At 42.0% G+C, this 20,221-nt stretch overlaps 1 long non-coding RNA gene across 1 annotated transcript; it reads right to left on the minus strand.

Moving 5' to 3' along the window:
• Window positions 1–6,461: 6,461 nt before the first annotated feature.
• Window positions 6,462–18,450, minus strand: LOC144892489 (uncharacterized). The gene is made up of 4 exons (XR_013623695.1): window positions 17,906–18,450; window positions 13,516–13,683; window positions 7,409–7,564; window positions 6,462–6,540 (listed from the first exon to the last, which is right to left on the minus strand). It is a non-coding gene; the product is annotated as an uncharacterized LOC144892489 (long non-coding RNA).
• Window positions 18,451–20,221: the final 1,771 nt, after the last annotated feature.

Genomic DNA, 20,221 nt, shown 5'->3' on the forward strand with positions numbered 1-20,221 from the left:
CATCCCTAACATTTAAAACAACTGCCGGCCAAGCAAAACAGCAGCCAGCTAGTATTAACGCTCCATGGACACGATACAGCAAAGACCCGCCCAGGAGAGGCGTGGCGAAAATGGTTCAATGGGCGGGAAACGGGACTGGCAGGCCACGCCCCCCAAGTGACGTGGCTCGACGACGTAGGTGGATGAAGAAGAAGCTTCACAATTGGGTCTGGAGCAAGAGCACGAGCGCTTAAGGAGAGGAAACTTTAAGAGACCGGAGAGAAAAAGGGCCGTCTACGCCACTCGCCTCACTCCCGGGCGCCCTCTGCGCTTGGTTTTGACGCCTTTTTCCGAGGTTCCCTCGCAGGTGGCTCCGGGCTCCGACAACTGCAGACCTTCCAAAGGATCCATATTGGGGCCAGCTAAGTGCCAGAGAGGGACTTCTATTTTCTTACTTAACCCTGTGTGCATGTTTGAGTCCGTAAATATGGAGGCACCTCACGTTAGCATTTTTACCTCAGCTTTTTTTCATTATTTTCATCCCGTGCCTTTATTTTCTTGTAAATAATTATCCTTACATTTTTCGTTGTCGTGTTCTTGGTTGGGTTTCGGAATAAACCCGTGTGTTCGTGAAGTTAAACGCTTCGTATTACTTCCATCCCACGCGCGTCATAACCGCCAAATTGGAGATCGCCTCGGGGGTTGAAGCTGATTTGGTTCATCTGTCCTAGGCTGGTGATAACTAGCTGCGGACGCGACAATACTATATGTTAATAAAATCCTTGCAAGAACGCTACTGCATAGGCATTCAACTCACCTGCATCACCCAAATCTCCAAACGAAGGTCAATGAAAACCTCGTCGATATCCTCGCATTCCCTGAAGACAGACATGTGATGATACATTAAACACACCAACCACTTGCTGTGATTCTTACCAACATTCAACATGCATACGCACAGTCAACATCTTTGTGTACCTGACGGCGACAACTCCATTCCAGTATTCCTCCTTCACTTTCTTGATATCAGATCTGAGTTGGGGGTGTCTGCGGGATTCTGGACGATCTGGAATTGTCTGCAAAGTGGTAAAGAAAGTTTTTTTTCAGATTTGTTGACACAATTTCATGGCTTTCAGTAAGAACATTCAAAATAGTGCAAATTTTCAGAGGAGGAGAATATTTTTGTAGAGTGATTACTCATTTTTAAATGCAAACTCCAAAGCAAATGGAAGAAAAATGTTATGGTTGCCACTTTCCTTTTTCCAGTCAAAATGAAACAATTCAAGTTTTTCCTATTTGTTTCATTCACCATTGCACAATGACTTGTGCAGTGCTATGAATGGCACTTCTTGATCAAGTACCAAAGCTGAATTTGATATAATTTAGGATATTTATAATTTTAGACTATCAATATCAATACCTAGAAATCAGCAATTATTTATTTATTTTTTATTTTTTATAATACCTACAATCAGCACAATTTAGGAGCAGTTGCTATCATGAAATAAAATTTATACTCGTCCAAAAAAAATTAAATATTTGGAGGATGAATAATGTGACATATTCTAGGTGTGGTGACACTGCGAGTGGTCGTTGATGTGTGATGTTTCCTGCAGCGCTGGAGTCTGCAAAGTGAAGGCTACACATGATTGCGTACCAAAGTGAAATAAATAAGTTGGAGGTTGTTGAGGAAGCTAAATCAGGAACCGAAGCCCTCCCGCAGAAACCCCTCCCGCAGCAACCAACAATGCCCGCATGACTACCTATGTGCAGCGTGTCCTGGGTCTCAATCATTCTTCTCGTCCCATTGCTTTGACCGGTGTTTTTGCCTCTCACTCTGCTCATCGTTCGATCATGGCTCCCAAGTGCAAGACCAGTGCCGGAGATGCGTCGACTACAGAAGGCAGAAGAAAGTGATGAGCCCGAGCCAGAAAGTGGAGCTTCTGGACCGGCTTTCGAGAGGAGAGGGTGCGGCCTCTGTTGGCAGGCATTAGGATGTGAATAAATCCACCAATCGCTACGTAAGGAAGAATGACAAGGCAATCCGATAAAGTGTGTCGAGCATCGTACAGAGCACCAAGGAGGCCGCCCAGGTCCAGGACATCCACTTCGAAAGGGTGGACATCCACATAGATAGAGGACAACGCGCAGAAGAACATGCCTTTGAGTGGACCACTCATTCGCTCAAAGGCAAGGTTTATTTATGCACATCTGTCTGGCGAGGGTGGCGCTAGCACGAGTGATGCGCTGATAGATGCAGATACGAGCAGGCCCAGTTCATTCGAAGCGAACAGGGGATGGTTTCATCGCTTCAAAGATCGATATGGTCTCCTCAATCTCAAAATGACAGACAAGCCTGCCTCTGGGTACCACAACATGACCAAAATGTTCCCTGCTCAGCTCATGCAGCTGATCGACGAGAAGGGATACCTGCCAGAGCAAGTCTTCAATGCAGATGAGACTGGCCTCTTCTGGAAAAAAAAAGATGCCCAAAATAACTTTCAGCTTGAAGCGCGAAGGGCCAACATCAGGATTCAAGGTCACCACAGACAGGGCATATCTTCTCCTCTGCGCAAAAGCAAAAGCGACCGACTGTATGAGAAAGCCCATGATGCTGTACCATTCCATGAATCGGCGTGCTCTCAAGGGCGAGAAGAAACACACTATTTGATTCCTCTTTTCTCCCGCATTTGGAACAAACTCCCTCACTCTCTTCAATCTCACTCCTCCATCCAGGTCTTTAAAACAGCTGTTCAACATCTCTTATCTTCCCCCATCCAAAACCTTGATCTTTTCTACCCCCGTTAAAACACCCCAAATCCACCTCTTTCAATCTCCGACTTCAATCCTGAAATTCCTGGTAGTGTCCACTTGTTTTATACCGTGTACGGCCTTCATTAAACGCATTCCTTCAATAAAGGAAACGCAAAATATCGAATTCCTTCAATAAACATTGGAAACGGTACCTCACCTCAATGACACTCATGACAGTTGCAAATCATAAGGGAATTTCAGTGAGCATATAATGGTGAAGAATGGAATCATTTGTCGCAGAAAGGATAAAGTTGCGGAGCAAAGAAACTAAATATTATCGAGTCGGCTTGAGGGTAAATTGTGGAATTTGCTATTTTATTAAAATGAAACCTTGCATGTGAATGACATATTTGTTCTTTCTCACAAACGATTGACTAAAAAAAATCTCTTAACTTACCAGGTGCTTCTTCTTCATCGTTTCCTTTTTTGCTTGAGGTTCATGAAGAAGTGGCAAAACAGAATGTCCTAAAGAGTGAAAAACTCAAATTAGAAATTATTCCAAATCAACAATGAGAAACATAACACAACATTGCAAATCTTAACACAAAATCAAATAATGCCATTATGTGATTCATAAATAGACACTTGTGGTGAGTTGAGACAGCACACCAAAAATAAAACAAATTTTCATACAAAGTTATCATTAAAAATTGTCCTGGAAATCTAAATGTAGGCACCTTTTGAACAAATATCACAAGGTTCATTGGTACACATGTACACATCAGAAGTTTTTGCCTACACCATGCAGATATGAAGATGATGACCAAATACCAAGATCTCAAAAATTGGTCAAAATATCTTGGAGGCTGAAGAGAACCAAAATTGCACCAGTGATTATTGGAGAAATGATAATGATGAAGAAGAACCTTATGGAGATCTTAAAAAACCATCCCTGGGAATATTACCACAAGCGAACTAGAGTTGGAGGCTGTCCGGGGCTCGGTGACGATCCTGAAAAGAGCCCTCGGAACAAAACTTTGAGAACAAGAAAACTTCACAACTTGGTCCGTGAATCGTGATCCACTACTGAAATGCTGATGGATACTTCAAGACCTGGGAGGACTCCGTTCCACCTTCTGAAACCCGCATATGGAGATAACACACACAAACACTGTCTGCCTGTGTGTCTCTCTCTCTGTCTCTCTGTGGGTCTGTGTGTCTCTCTCTCTTTCTTTTTCTCTCTCTCTCTTTCTTTTTCTCTCTCTCTCTTTCTTTTTCTCTCTCTCTCTTTCTTTTTCTCTCTCTCTCTTTCTTTTTCTCTCTCTCTCTTTCTTTTTCTCTCTCTTTTTCTTTTTCTCTCTCTTTTTCTTTTTCTTTTTTTCTCTCTCTCTCTCTCTCTCTCTCTCTCTCTCTCTCTCTCTCTCTCTCTCTCTCTCTCTCTCTCTCTCTCTCTCTCTCTCTCCCTCCCCCCCCCGCCTGTGTAATCCGGATATTCTTTGGCTGCTTGCCTTGATATCACTTCCATATTTTGCTCTATTACGGTGCTTTTTGTATGGGAATCAGTCGAGGGTTTTGTGTCGTTGATGGCTAAATGAAATCACACATGTGGAATCCAATCACAGCTCCCCATATAAATATCCAAAGACTATTTTGTATCAAAGTTCTGCTAAATTAATTTTTTTATTTATCATTCATGTTCCAATTATCAACTGTGACCTACTGAATAAATATTATAGCACATTATGTTTGAGTAAAATTGCAAAGCAATAGGATTTTTTATAAAAACAATACCAAGGTAGATTTTAACAATCATGTTCAATGAGGTTTCATTTGTGCCTTGATTGGGTTTTTCATCTTGGAATGTTAAGTGAAAATTTAACGACATCATTAGAACTAACAAGTCAAACATCAACATTTGACATGCTTCACTTTTAACAAAACGCATGGTAAAACAAAGAAACAAAATAATAGCACCACAGAGGAGGTAACATGGAGCAGAGCAAGTTCAAGAGGTTAAGTTCCTGGCAACAAAGTAAAAAATGGTGAACTTCATTTAATTAGGTCTAATGGGGAAAAACGATCAGTTCCAGACACACCGAGGTGGCAAAAACCAAAATACCTGAGGAATGACAGTTTGTGAACTCATGTGGAAAAACAACAGTCGCCACCAAAGACTGGGGTCTCTGGAGTTTTATTTAGATTAATATTCTGATTTTTTTTTTTTTTTTTTTTTGCTTATTTTATTATTATTATGAATTTTTTTTTTTTTTTTTTAAGGAAATTTTTTTGAAGAGACTTATTTTGAGACATTTCTTCTGGGAGAAGGAAGTGAGTTTCCTTTCCAGGAAGCAACACTTTGTCTAGGTACCCTCATAAACTGCTATCATACGTTTTATAAAAACACGGTATCAGCATACGGTATCAAAACCGCTATCATACGGTATCATACGACTACATTGCTCTCTCTGTATCATGAAGATGTTTGCTAATAACTCGGAAGTACTGTGTTGACATCTGCAGTGCAGCATGCTCCTCACTTGATTTCAAATGCTGCTTCTGGTCACCGATCTCTGGGGCCTTCATCAGCTGCATCATCTCGCCAGAACCTTCAATGGGGATGCGGTGTGACGAGCTGACCATCTCCATTACTGCAGCTTGCTCCTCACTTGATTTCAAATGCTGCTTCTGGTCACCGATCTCTGGGGCCTTCATCAGCTGCATCATCTCGCCAGAACCTTCAATGGGGATGCGGTGTGACGAGCTGACCATCTCCATTACTTGAATGTGCACATCTGCAAAACCTGCAAAATTATTTACATCTGATTGTTAACTTGTTATTTAAGATCATATATTAACTATTTGCCAGTATGCAATTTCACCAACTACAAATTCATTACCTTGCACTGCTTCATTACCACAGAATGTGTTCGGTAAGATTTATTATAGCAAGTTGATATCAGAAACATCCCTCATTTATAAGGTTAGATAATTCCACACAAAGTGGTGTCGATCATGCAGCATTTTTTAGTCATTGCACAGAGTATATTGTATGTGCTGCTTTAGGTCCGAGCAGGAATAGATGGACCATAAGGGATAGAGGAGCAACAAACATATGGCAAGAAGAAGAGGTGGAAAAATATATTTATACAAAACAGCACACAAAACAGTAAGAATTTTAGGCAAAACAGCACAGACAGTAAAAGGAAGACAGGGGTAGGTAAGGTTTTTGAGAAATGCAGGTGAGACCAATACCTGATTGGAAGCTGTTCATTGACATGATGGCACTAAATTGTATTTGCTGAGTGAAGACCAGTCGCTCTCCTCCGGTCATTTGCCGAGTGAAACGAATTACTCTCACGACTTGATATACAACCGTCTCCCGCAGTGCGGGTGGAGGGGAAGCAGCACAAGGCCGTGGTGGTGGACTGTGAATTGTTCGGCAAACTTTGTGTAGAGGCAACACAAGTTTGGGAAAACTCTCCGCCTTGGACTTCACGATAAGGTTGGTTGAACAGTTTCTCATCTTGTTCGGGTCTTTCGACAGGGATCGATCTGCCACCTGTCGGTCTTTGAAGTGAGAAACTGTGTCAAATCGGGTGTAATCACCTGCAAAGGGAAATAAACGATTACAAAGAGGATCTTACTCAAAATAATTTATAACAATTCTCAAAACATTCACTGTAATGGAGACATTTGCTTAAATTATATTTAGTGTCCCCGACCTTTGGTCTGATTCAGCTTCATCCGAGAGGGCAACTTGGGCAGGCAGCAGAAGCTTTTCACTTTTTCTTTATAACAGTTGTTGTCCTAATAAGGAAGAGTAAAAAGTCATTTATTAGAACCATCGTGCTTTTTCAGGTGTTAGTACAAACACACACACACATATACACACACACACACACACACACACACACACACACACACACACACACACACACACACACACACACACACACACACACACACACACACACACACACACACACACACACACACACACACACACACACACACACACACACACACGAAACATTCAAGAAACTCCCTCATTCGTCCAATTAAGCTAAAACTATCATTACTTGTATCTGCAAGCACAGAAAACAATATAATTCCATATAGTTTGTATGTTTTAATATCACAATATCATGAAATCTGGGACGAAGACAAAGACATGCGGTACCATAAAGTGTGGTGAAATTGAACACTTTTTTAAAGTTTTTTTTTACAATTTTGAAGGACTTAAACAAAATAAATGTGTGGTATTACTGGTTTTAAATGCCATCCAGAGTGTGACCTTTCCAACACCCCAATTTGGTGATCATCAGATTTGGGGTTCATAGATATTATTTTGATTTTCAGGAATTTAAAGTCACGTCGTCCTTGGAGCATGTGAACACCTTCTGATTCACCAGGTGTGAACACCTACCAAGTAATGCTATTCATCAAAGTTCTACCCTAATTAGGGGGGTCTGTGAACTCTTTAGAAGTTTTTGAAAACTCCATATGTATGTTATTAAAACATACATACATACGGGACACACAAACACTGTTCTACACAGCTTTGCCCCATGGGAGAAAAATAGTTTCAATAATGTTATTACTAAACCCATTTTATTATCTGCAAATGTCAACAATAATGAAAAAAAACCTAAACAGTTATCAATCATCCACTCACCTGAAGCTTTCGCCAGAGCCAGATTACAAGAAAATCAAGTATCTTTGGCAACAGAAGAACAAACCAGAAAAAACCCCACAAGGAGGGATCTTGCCAAAGGGCGAGTGGTGATTCCTGTCTGTCAGCGGTATAAAACCAGTCAACAAACGTCTTCTCCTGTTCAGGCAGACAACAAAACATGGGAATTAAAAGCAAACTTACACAGAGCGAAAAACAAGAGAAACTATATGATACTACAACATATTTGTTGAAATTTGTTAAAACATCTGAATCGAAAAATAAACATCGGGGCAATGCACCTGGTGCTCACCTGGTGGAATAAACAGTATACTGCACCGACTAAAGGTATTTTAAACCAATTTCAATGCTTGCTGGAAGAAAGCGCAGCATGGAGAATCATACGAACATAATCATAAGACTTTAAACAAACAAACAAAAAATACCTATTTTGGGGGGCAAACCGCCAATCCCCTCCCCAACCCCTCAGACCACAATTTTTCTAATGCCTTGAACACACATTGGTACATCAGGGATGATGAAGGTTGTGGTGAAGTTTCATCGAAATTGTGTGTGTAGGTTCTGAGAAAAAAGCAAATACCTATTTAGGGGGCAAGCCTTCACACCCCCCCCCCCCCCCCCTGTAGACCACATAAGACCCCGATTTTTTTAATTCCAGGAACAAACTCTGGTACAACATGGGTAATTAAGGTTGTGGTTAAGTTTCACCAGAATTGCATGTGTTGTTTCTGATAACAAAGCAAATACTTATTTTGGGTGGAACCCCCTCCCCCCCCCCCCCCCCCCCCATAGATCCCCAAAGGGGCAGTTTTTTTTTAATGCCGTGAACAAACTTTGGCACAGCGCGGTTGATGAAGGTTGTGGTAAAGTTTCATCGAAAGCGTGTGTGTAGTTTCAGAGAAGAAAACAAATGTCTATTTTGGGGGGCAAACCTGGACCCACTTTGACCCCCATAGACCTCATCAGACTTCGATTTTCTTAGTGCCGTGAACAATCTTCAGTACATCACAGGTGATGAAGGTGTAGTCAAGTTTCATCGAAATAGTGTGTTTAGTTTCAGAGGAAAAAGCAAATGTCTATTTTGGGGGATCAAACCTAGATCCACTTTGACCCCCGTAAAACCCGTTAGACCCCGATTTTTTTAATGCCGTGAACAAACGTTCGTCAAAACACAACAAATGTCATTTGTTCCAAATTTGGTCGCAATCCCATCAGCGGTTTCGGTGAAGAAGTTTCAAGTGTGAACGGACGGACAACGCGCCATCGCATGAGCTCCCCTGAACTTCGTTCCAGGTGACCTAAAAATGTATTAGACAAACAAAGAGTGCGAGTGCTACGATGAAGAAGAGTCAGTGCGAGAACTGGACTCGGGAACAATGGGACTGAGAGCCAGATCGATGCTCAGCATGTTCTAAAACGGTGTATGGCCTGTTCATCATTGCGAGAACACAAACTCTTCTTCATCAGCACAGTACAGCTTTGGCATTGAATATGCAGGGTGGAGGAAATTGCCAAAAACAATGGAAGAGTTCCTGACTTGAAGATCTTCTTTCTTCGATCATCTGAACTAATCTATCTTCTATCTTCTATCTATCTATATGTATAAAATAAAGTTTTTGTTTGTTACTTGCCGGAAAAGATTCCGGCAAGTATGTTGGTCGGTTGGTTTGTCTGTCTGTCTGTCTGTCTGTCTGTTTGTTTGCAGTACTACGTCTACACCGTTGCACGTAATCGCCAAACTTTACACACATATTTTTCTTGCCCTGGAATAGACTGTGCCCAATTGATGACATCATCAGTCACGTGGTTCGGCCACCATCTTGCAAAAACCGAAAAACTTCGCACCTCTATATCTCCGAAAGTGCTGAATAGACAAAATTGAGACCTTGCTCATTGTAAAGAACTCTCCATGGGGAATAAAATATGTTCATGTACTTGGTCTCTGACCGATTTTCTGTTTGTCTGTCTGTCTGCTTGTGCGTAGTACTACGTCTACACCGTTTCACATAGAATCGCCAAACTTTACACACATATTTGTCTTGCCCTGGAATAGACTGTGCCCAATTTTTAACTCTCTCGGCCCAAGGCCTCCATTATGACATCATAATTCGATAATTCAACAAGTACAAAACTTCATCCAATCAAAATGCAATTTCTTGAGCGGCATGACGGCATAAACGGGTGGAGAAAATAAATAATGATGACGTCATCGGTCACGTGGTTCGGCCGTCATATTGGAAAAACCGAAAAACTTTGCACCTCTATATCTCCGAAAGTGCTGAATAGAAAAAATTGAGACATGGCTCATTGTAAAGAACTCTCCATGGGGAATAAAATATGTTAATGGTGATGTCATAGGTGCCTCCATTATGACGTCATAATTCTACAAGTACAAAACTTCATCCGATCAAGATGAAATTTCTTGAGCATAATCTAGGAATCAATTAGTTTAGAAAACAAATAATGATGGCATCATCGGTCACGTGGTTCGGCCGCCATATTTGTCCAAAATGGCCAATTAAAAAAGTACATTCCAGCAAGTCCTTGGTCTCTGACCGATTTTTCCTTTGTTTGTTTGTTTGTTTGTTTGCACGCGCTAATCTCCTGAACGGTGAAAGATGGGAGGAAACCTCTAAAATAAAAAATGTCGGGATGGGCCCCGGGAAGGTTATAGGCTAGGTGGCGAGGCCCGTCGAGGCCCACCTCGGCCGGGCTGGGCCCATTTCGCAATTAAAAGCTGAGTTGAATTATAGTAGTCAATCTTCTACGGCCGCGAGTAAAAACTGAATTATAGGAGTAAATTCATTCAAAAAGAACTAAAAATGTAGGGACGGGCCCCGTGAAGGTTATAAGCTAGGTGGTGAGGCCGGTCGAGGCCGCTTCGGCCGGGCTGGGCCCATTTCACAATTAAAAGCTGAGCTGAATTATAGGAGTCAATCTTCTGCAGCCGCGAATAAAAGCTGAATTATAGTAGTGAATTAATTCAAAAAGAACCAAAAATGTTGGGACGGGCCCCGGGAAGGTTATAGGCTAGGTGCCGAGGCCGGTCGAGGCTGCTTTGGCCGGGCTGGGCCCATTTCGCAATTAAAAGCTGAGCTGAACTATAGTTGTCAATCTTCTTCGGCCGCGAGTAAAAGCTGAATTATAGTAGTAAATTCATTCAAAAAGAACCCGAGCAACGCCGGGTGGTTTCGTCTAGTTTATTATAAAATATCTCAAGTATGAGTTTTAATTGTGCGTAGTGTATTCAAATTATGGGTTTTACCGCCATTTTCCACGCCATCTATCACCATCGATCTAACATGTTACATTAATTATTTGTGATTGTTGTTTGTGTCCTTTATGACGTCCTTAATTAAAAACAGTAAGTTTCCTCTTTGGAATGGTTTTCAATTTTGTTTGACTATCCGGGAGACAGAGTAAAACAGTAATCGCACTCCTCTCTGCACATGCATGATCCGAATGAAATCAGAGCCAAAGTACATTAAAACAAAAGACTTGTCTTCCTATTCATGTTCTGATTCATGTTGAAAATATAACATTCAAGTTAAACAAGTTGTTCCGCGATCATAAACTGAAATATGTATGTAAATATATACATGTATATGTACATACTAGTGAGGTACCCGTGCTATGCACGGGTGGGGAAGCCAAAAGCAAACAAGCAATGCGGAAAACGGGGAATGCTAAACCATGGAACCAAGAAATTTCAAGTTCCTGGGCCACCTTCAGTCAAACGTCAGACATGTACAGCCGATTCGTGAATGACTTGGGCAAAAAACGACGAATGGGAAACAATGAAGCATTGAATTCCACATTCCTCTGCCACTTTCAGATGAACGTCAGACATGGACAGCCGGTTCGTCAAGGATTTGACAAAAAACGTACCCAGTCTGAATGGTTCTTTACCCAGTCAATAGCGAATCTGCATCTGGCGAACCGCAAATATCATGGATCGAAAGTAGAAACCCTCACATCATTTCCTCATTCATTTGAACTCAATATCTCTATTTTCATTCCAAACAGCATCATTCCAATCATAAATTAATACTATAACAAAATACTGTGTTAAGTCACGATTGTATTGAGATATTATCAAACTAGCCCATTGTCATCATCTGTTCACTTCCGGATTTCGGAGCAGCTCCGTATTGAGTCAATTTCGAAATCATAATTTTATTGAGGAATTTTTGAAACCTCCTACCACATATAGTGTTAAGAGGTTTACAACATCCGCTGGGACCCCAAAACGTTCCACAGGTTTGGTGGGGCGAGGCCCAAAACTGAGGGCGTAGTTTGGGGACAGACGGACACTCCTGTTTTATTATATATATATATATATATATATATATATATATATATATATATACACACACACACGCACATGTGGGGGTTCAGAACCCCCCCCCCCCCCCCCCTTCTTCTGTGTTCTAAAGATGTTGCTCAATTACCAAAAATAACTAATTTGTATATGTTGCTTTGTAAACCTTATCCATTATATTTCCTGTTAAAGAATTAAGTTACTGTGATGGCATGTTCTCTTACTGTCGAAATATTCCTTTGAAAACCTGTTATAAGGAGTTATATGCTTTGTAAATCCAGGCCCTGATGGCATGATCCTGCACTCTGTGAAGACCAACCGTATCTTTCCAGTCTCCCTTAAACTGTGTTCTATCACTTTTCATGTTTGACATTTTTTACGACCTGCTGAACTTTCCCCCTAAAAACCAGGACTCTGGAAAATCGTCAACATGTTGTTTGACCCTTGAATGACCTTGGAGACTACTCTGTCTTTCCTTTGTCTCGAGAGCTAAAACCACACCCCAATATTCCCTTTATAAAATGAAAGCTTGAACGAATTATTTCAGAGCATCATGTTGGAATTCTGGTCCTTGTGGGCCTCCGTTTTAAGCATTTTGCTTTCAATCCAAGCTTGTGTGTTTGACGAATCAAATAAATATCTCAGTTGTTCTTTTCTCTCTGTCATTGAGTCTTGAGTCCTAGTCAACGGATCCATCACACACACACACACACACACACACACACACACACACACACACACACACACACACACATATTGTTACGGATCCGTCAGTGCCGCTTTTGTTTTTATTTTTTGCTCGTAGAATATTTTTAGTTTGATGTAATATCGTTGTAAAGATTTTTGTGTGATATGGAGATGACTTTAGAAAAAAGGTAAAAATAGATGTTTTGAAGGAGAAATTAAGATACGGCAAAGAGGCCGGAAGAGGCAAAAGGAGGATAGAGACAGCTGTGAGTCGCGTCGAGGCTGCGAGCGAACATTTTTGATACAGCTAGCGAATGAGTTGAGGCTTCCTGGGAAAGGGATTGTCCGCAACATCGTCATATATTGCGAGTGCAATTAAACCTGCGTTTCAGGTTTTATCACAAAGTGTGAGTCATTGTTGGAGGGAGCGAGCGCCTCCATTACAGGCCGATATGCCATTTTGTCCTCGAAGAGGGTGTCAGCTTGGTACATCTTGTTTTGTCAGTAGGATTCCCATATCGACCTCACCATGTGGATTGCCGTTGGTTTACATATCGGCTCAATTCCCATGTCGACCTCTCACCTTGTAACTCCTCATCCACAGCCGCGCCAATACCTGCCTGTTGTTTTGCCATTCTGCATGATTTCGACCCTCACCGCGTCAGGATTTGTGCATGGACTTTGGAGAATGTTACATTCCACTCACGTTTGGTGTATCGTGAGTTCCTTGCTTTGAGAGCATTGGAGAATGATGGTACCATCATAGGCATTGTTCATTTGATGCAAGTGATATTTTCATTGTACTTTCTTTCATAGTGTTATTATTGTGTATGTGAGAGTTCTTAATACAATTACTTGATTTGTTCTACAATTGCATTGGTGTGGTTTTACCATGGTTTATTAGAACACTCAAAATAACAAGTCTTTCTGCCGTTTTCCCACTCCAGACTCTGAGGTGCACCGTAACCGGGGTTTGGGGAGGTAATACGTAACAATATATACATATACATCCATATACACACACATACAAAAGTCAGCCTTAAAACGCATACAATCTGTCGGCAATTTTCTGCAGACTTACCGGTGGAGTCGAAAACATGCTGTATATCCAATTATGAAAGGTCACTTCCTTCTTTTGTGGAGGCCGAAACAGCTTCTTAAAGAAAATCCAGATTGAGGTAAAGGAAAGCAACAGCATACACAGAACAGCGCTTATGTGGTAATACACTGTTGGCGAAGATTTCAAATTCTGCAAAACACACACCATTTCATACACACAACTGGAGCTCGCAATCACGATAGGTTAATGGTAATAGCTATTCATAATGTACATATCAAACATTTAAAATGTCGCAACATTAATTTAACAACATCCGGTGTTCTCCATAAAATCCAGACGCCACCATTTGATGGACGCCCTCGGAACTGGGAACAGCTCACTGATTTCGACGAATTAAAAAAGTGAAAATGAAAGTGATTTTTGCTTTTTGTTTGGAAAAAAACCATTTAATCTGTGTTTTAGGTGCTTTTAATTGGTTCAAACTTTTATTTCCATTCATTGAAGTGATAGCACAATGGAAGCAGTCATATTGCCTTCTCTACATATCTTCATCTGCAGCTCAATGGAATACTGTTCCCCCCTCTGGGCTGGTGCTCCTGCCTCACACCTGGCTCGGCTTCACGCTGTTGAATCCAAAGCTTTCAGAATCATTGGAATCTCCCGCGATGAAGCTGATTCTGAGGGCCTTTCACTCACTCACCGCAGGCAGGTTGGAGGTCTTTCTGTCTTATACCGACTCCTATTTCCCCCCAAATATTCCTACAGGACGCACAAGATCTGCCAGCAACCCTCTTCTGGTGAAACTGCCAAAATCAAGACTATCTGCTCACCTTCACTCTTTCATTCCTCTTTTCTCCCACCTCTGGAACAAACTCCCTCACTCTCTTCAATCCCTCTCCTCCCTCCAAGTCTTTGAAACAGCTGTTCACCACCATCTCTTATCTTCCCCCATCCAAAACCTTGATCTTTTCTACCCCCGTTAAAACACCCCAAAATCCGCATATTTAAACCCCCAACTTCTTTCCTGAAATTCCTAGTGGTGTTCATTTGCTTTATAACGTGTACCCTCCCTCCTCCCCAGCCCTCCCCCTTCCACAGATCTACCGACGTCGTTGTTCTCTGCTGTTGTTGTGCTTTTGTGCTTCCCTCTCTCCCCCTCTTGTCTCCCGCTCCCTTCATTGCATGTGTTTGGAAATCGTTTATGTTGTATATCGTTTTTGGGCCTATCTCCCAATGTTGAAGAATCACTTAAAAATTCTAGTAACTGGATCCGAATACGGATCTTCACCAAAATCTAATCATTTCGTCCTTGTCACATACGCTACCTCCCTGCCAAATTTCGTCCGAATCCGTCGATAACTTTTTGAGATATTTTGTTTACAAACAAACAAATGGACAAACAAATGGACAGACAGGGGTGAAAACATAACGTCCATTCACCTTTGGTGACGGAGGTAATGATAGAAAATCCCACCTTCATAAATGCTTTGAAGACGTTTCAATTAGTTTCCATTGTTACAACAATAAAAATAGGGGTTTTATTGGGGGCTCTAGAAACAAGGTCCTTCAGCACATGACGTCATCTCGGGACAACATCGACACGCCCACCTGTGACTTGACTCAGTGAGCAAGATGGCGTCTAATCGCACAACCTCTTCGACGGCAGAGGAATTGAACAATGATCCTGTAGCTCTGGGGTGGGGAACGTTTGATCCGGCCCGCGAGACCGTTTGATCCGGCCCGCGAGGCAATTCATCTATCTATAATTCCAGTAATCTCTCCTTTTCAAGGTTTTTAATTAATCGGACAAAGGGTAACCAAGTTATGGCCAAAAACGATTCAACCAATCAGAGAGGAGCGAGCTTTCACGTGTTGTAACAGTAAACGAATGCCGAACGTGGCGAGCAGACGCTGCCTCGGACGGCACATTTGAGAACTTGTTCATTTATTTGACGTTGGCAAAATATGTTGGTGCGAACAGAATAATTGCCATCAAATTAAAACTAATTTGCGATTAATCGTAACTGCGATATGCGACCTTCCGGAAAGTCAAGTGAGTTCCGGACAGTCGTAACTCGTAACTGCGATATGCGACCTTCCGGACAGTCAAGTGAGTTCCGGACAGTCGTAACTCGTAACTGCGTTATGCGACCTTCCGGACAGTCAAGTGAGTTCCGGACAGTCGTAACTCGTAACTGCGTTATGCGACCTTCCGGACAGTCAAGTGAGTTCCGGACAGTCGTAACTCGTAACTGCGTTATGCGACCTTCCGGACAGTCAAGTGATCGCGTGATCTCATGTCATCATTTCATTCAGCATATGCAAACATGGCGACTAACAAGAAAAGAAAGGCAGATGCGGGATGTCGCGCTTTCCAGGACATGAAAGGTTCCAGGACATGAAAAGTAAACAAAGGGAACTGAACATATTTGCCACGCCGTTTAATGTGGAACCAGCTGATGTGCCCGACAACCTACAACACGAAATCATTGAGCTGCAAAGCAATGACGAGCTCAAAGCTAGGTACAACAACCTCCCTTTGCTCGAGTTCTACAAACTGTATGTACGTGCTGAGGATTTTCCCATTCTGAGGAGACATGCACTGAAGTTTGCATCACTGTTCGGGACGACCTACAGCTGTGAGCAGTTCTTTTCAAAACTGACTCTTGCAAAGACTCGGTTCCGCTCAAGACTGACTGACCCAAACCTGCAAAACCAGCTGCGAGTAGCATCATCATCACGACCACCTGACACCAAACGCCTCGCCAAAGAGAAACAGTTCCAGCCATCGCATTAGGCGAGTCCGATATATGTATTCAATCATTTAGCATGGCCCTCGAAGGATGTTCTAAAAATCGAAATGGCCCTCGACAGGAAAAAGGTTCCCCACCCCTGCTGTAGCTGCGTATCAGATTTGTTTTTGGAGTTCGACCCCTCTACCGATGAAAACACTCACCTCAGCCTAGAATTGGAAATGCCGAACACCATGACCACACACATACGAAGCAAAGCCTTCTGATGATGGGAACATCAACACCGCTGAATTGGTCGACGAGGATGAGCAGGAAGATGAACGACGTGCTCATCTCAATTCGATGCGTAATTTGAATTGGCGAGGCGTTTATTATCTCTTATTGAAGCGAATTTTGATGTTCGTCGGTAAATCAACGACCTCTCTCCCACCCATCCGGTCCACGAAGTTCATCTTAGGGAACTGAGCAGTGACAATTGTCGGAGGTTTTACCAATCAATCTCCCTCGTCTACCAATCAATCTCCCTAGGGTACAATCCGCTATAAAATGAAGAACTGCTTACATGGGCGGCGACAGTTATAGTCTTGTCAGGTCAATCAAACTTGCTGGACAATGTAGGTTTAGATTCCATTCACGTTGTTTCAAGTGATCAGATGGGAAGTATGTGCATCGACATACCCCGCTCTTCATCTGTAGTGTGGAACCATCTTACACTCTCCGTGTCAGGATTGCTGGTCTTACTCTCTGTCTCACTCAAACTGGAGCTACCGGCCCAACTTTAATCTCTTTCTCGCAAACAAACATCATACACTTTTCTTCTCTTTTATTTAAGGCCTGGCCTCGATGAGGGCTACATAGTCCGTGCCTGGAGCCTACAACATAATTTTTTTTTTTAATAAATTTAAAAAATTTTATTAAAACCATTTTCTATCGTAATTCGTCCTTTTATAAACCCATTGTCCTATTACTTTAATAGACTCTTGCAATCTGCAAAACCCATTGTTGAAACTAAATCAGCATAAAAAAGCACTGAGACCCACCATAGCACTGAGATTAAATGATATGGCCACCATCTTGGTTTTCTGGTGGGCGTCACACATTAGGCCTGCAGGTTTCTGCTGATTATGCACTGCCGGGATTTGGTGCATCACATTTCCATTGACTGCTTGGGTGAAGTGTTATTTACAATGAGGGAACCCAAAAATCGAATCATAAGTCAAATAATAGTAAAGTTTACTCGAGCTTGTCAGAATGCACTGTACATCAGAACACTCAGTAATCAAGCGTTACGTTATGTAATCAAACGTTACGTTATGTAATCAAGTGTTACGTTCTACAAATTACTACAAACAAAATTGCGTTACGTAATTTTTGAACGGCCCCATATTGGGGTCAAGCAATCCGTGACCATGTGACGAATCTGCTCGTCCTGATATAACCGTGGGTAAGTGACATGGATGATAGGTGTCGAGTTAATTATTTCAATGTGCATTAAATGTGTTTCCCAATCGCACTGTTCATCTTTTAAGAGCGTTTTAAATGCTCATTTCCCGATCGACCCGTTAACTGATTTTGTCTCAGGTTGTGACTACAGTGTGGTCATTTTTGTTTGTCGAACAAATTACAGAACAAATGGTAAAACAGCATCATTGACTTACCGGAAGCCGTTGCCAAAGCCAACGAAGAGAATGAACGATCCTGGCCAGCACGAAGAGACAGTGAATTAAACACAAGAAGATGACGCATTGCCAGAAGTATGTTGGAGCTTCCTGTTTCTTTGTCGTCCAAAACCAATCAAAGATCGATTTCTCCTATTCAAGCAGAACACAAAAAATGAGGAATATAAGACAAATGCAGTTCAAAGTGAGTGCACACATTGGAGGAGACATGATCAATTTTTAAACCCATAAATAAAATCCACCATTCAATGTTATCATCAATATCATACTTCACACATAAATTGGGACAATTCTTACTGCACAAGAAATGCTGCACAAGAAACATGGATAAGAAGCCATTAAATGGACAGGAAGTCGAATATCTTCCTGGATTAAAGGGATGTGTCTTTGAATAACCCCATGTGTGTGATCTCCTATTTCATTCTCAATCCATTCCCTCCTCCACGCACAAATATCGTAATTCGTCCTTTTACACCGTTCCAGCAAGGAGTGGTGTGCAACAACCAGAGTGAAAACTGAGTACCCCTTTCAGCATGCGTCATTGCCAAGCCCCCTTCGGTGCCCGCCAATGACGTTATGCAGCGCCTGGTGATGGCACAGGAAAGGTGCGGTGTACAACAAACAAACAACCAGAGTGAAAACCGAGTCCTCCCTATCAGCGTGCGTCATTGCCAAGCCCCCTTCGGTGCCCGCCAATGACGTTATGCAGCGCCTGGTGATGGCACAGGAAAGGTGCGGTGTGTAATACCAGAAAATGCAATTACGGGTACATTTTTACACATTTTCTCATGAAACTTCATACATGCAAAAAGCATTGGGGAGCGTATGAAATACGTAACAATTTTGGGGATTTGACTACCGGTTCATACCCCAGGGAGTGGGGACTACGGGTCACAGGGGTTAAAACGGAAGAAATGATTTCATCCCTGTCTGTCTGTTTGTCCATTTGTCTGTCTGTCTGTCCGTTTGTGAACAAAATATCTCCAAAAGTTGTGGACGGATTCGGGCGAAATTTGGCACAGAGGTAGCGAATGTGACAAGGACGAAATGACAAGATTTTTGGTGAAGATCCAGATTCGGATCCAGCTCCTATAATTTTTAAGCGATTCTTCAACATTTGGAGATAGGGCCAAAAACGACACATAGCAGGAGATCTCAAAAAGTTATGGACGGATGTGGACGAAACTTGTTGGTTGGATGTCTGACAAGGAAGAATCTGTTCGATTTTGGTGAAGATCTGAATATGGATTCGGATATGACAATTATTTAATTTATAAAGTGATTCTTCACCATTGGGAGATTGGGCCAAAAACGATATATAGCAGGATATCTCAAAAGGTTGTGGACGGATTTGGACGAAACTTGGTGGACAGGTTGTGTGTGTGACAAGGACAATTCATTTCGATTTTGGTGAAGATCTGAATATGGATTCGGATATGTGAATTATTTAATTTCTAAAGTGATTCTTCACCATTGGGAGATTGAGCCAAAAACGATATATAGCAGGATATCTCAAAAGATTGTGGACGGATGTGGACGAAACTTGTTGGTTGGATGTCTGACAAGGAAGAATCTATTCGATTTTGGTGAAGATCTGAAAATGGATTCGGATATGATAATTATTTAATTTCTAAAGTGATTCTTCACCATTGGGAGATTGGGCCAAAAACGATACATGGCAGGATATCTCAAAAGATTGTGGACGGATGTGGACGAAACTTGTTGGTTGGATGTCTGACAAGGAAGAATCTATTCGATTTTGGTGAAGATCTGAATATGGATTCGGATATGATAATTATTTAATTTCTAAAGTGATTCTTCACCATTGGGAGATCGGACCAAAAACGATATATAGCAGGATGTAGCGGTTACCGGAAGCATGACACAATCACCTTGCACCGGCCGATGACGTAACCGGCGGGTGGTTACTTGCCCGGACGTGTCTGGACTTGCCTTGCCCGGGCGGACTCTCGACTTGCATACCACGCCCCGTTGAGAGGCGTGGCTGACTTATTTGCATACCACGCCCCGCCTGAGAGGCGTGGCTTTTGTGTGGTGAACTTTTGATATGAATTGCCGCCCGTGTTAAAGGGCTATTCATTGCTTTTGAGTTCTTTCGAGTTGAACTAGAATAAATAGCTCAGTGAAACTTCGTTCCTGGTGTCGTCCATTTTTCCCGGCTTTATCGTGCGAGCATAGCTCCACAAGGATATCTAAAAAAGTTATGAACGGATGATTTTGATTAAATGTGATTTGCACAGTCGAGGATGCTTTTTTGCAATATGTATGCTTTAG

The sequence above is a fragment of the Myxine glutinosa genome, chromosome 6, assembly GCF_964187855.1.
Source record: "Myxine glutinosa chromosome 6, kmMyxGlut1.1, whole genome shotgun sequence".
NCBI classification, from domain to species: domain Eukaryota; kingdom Metazoa; phylum Chordata; class Myxini; order Myxiniformes; family Myxinidae; genus Myxine; species Myxine glutinosa.